This window comes from Chondrus crispus, genomic scaffold, assembly GCF_000350225.1.
Source record: "Chondrus crispus Stackhouse genomic scaffold, scaffold_22, whole genome shotgun sequence".
In the NCBI taxonomy this organism is placed as follows: Eukaryota; Rhodophyta; class Florideophyceae; order Gigartinales; family Gigartinaceae; genus Chondrus; species Chondrus crispus.
Window position 1 is genome coordinate 31,067 of NW_005179111.1, and position 936 is coordinate 32,002.

Below are 936 nucleotides of genomic sequence, written 5' to 3' on the forward strand. Positions count from 1 at the left end.
ATGCATGCTCGAGCGGCCGCCAGTGTGCTGGAAAGTGTCGGGATCAGGTTTCTGTGTGACAAATGCAGATTGTTTCCGCTGAGACATACGCGGTTTATATCCGCTAGGAGGAGCCGGGCGACGCCCATTCAAATCCTTTCCCCAGCAGCGGGTTGCCGTATGGCCTGTATGACCGCAGTTCGTGCATTTGTAATCGTTTATGTCCCGATTGTTCGGGGCACGATTAACCAGAGCCGATGTCTGTGAGGAGCTAGACTTCATGTTTGCTCGTTGCTCTTCCTGCAGCAGACGACTTTTCACAAAGTCCGAACTGAATATCTTTTCCTCATTACCGAGAGCATCAAGTGCAACGATGAGAGCCTCGAAACGGGCAGGCAGACCGTTGAGCACTGCCATGGCCATCTCCTTGTCATCGATGTTTACGCTCATTGACTTGAGGATGGCTGCCAGCTGCTTGACACGATTGATGTATGCAAGCACCTTTTCACCGGAAAGCATCTTCACAGTGTAGAACTCACGACGTGCAGCTAGTTTGTTCAGCAAAGTGTGCCTCTCAAACACGTTGACAATAGCTTCCCACATCTCATGAGCAGTATCAACACCACGTACATGCTCAAGATGCTCATCTGATAGGGAGAGACCAATCAGTGCTTTAGCTTTACTGTCACCTCTGATCCACTTCTTACGCTCTTCCGCGTGTTCCTCACTTGGAACTCTTCCCTCAACGATGTATTGGTCAACATCACGTAGAGCAAGCAGAAGTTGTATTTTCTGCTTCCACACGTAGAAGTTGGAGTCCGTCAGTTTGTCGATTCTGATGGATCCTCCTCCTCCTTGATCTTCCATTTTAGTGCAAATAAACTTCAAGTATTCGAAAATCCGTTCGGGGATCCCAAGCCGTTAACCGATAGTCAACACAATGGCAAGCCCACCCGT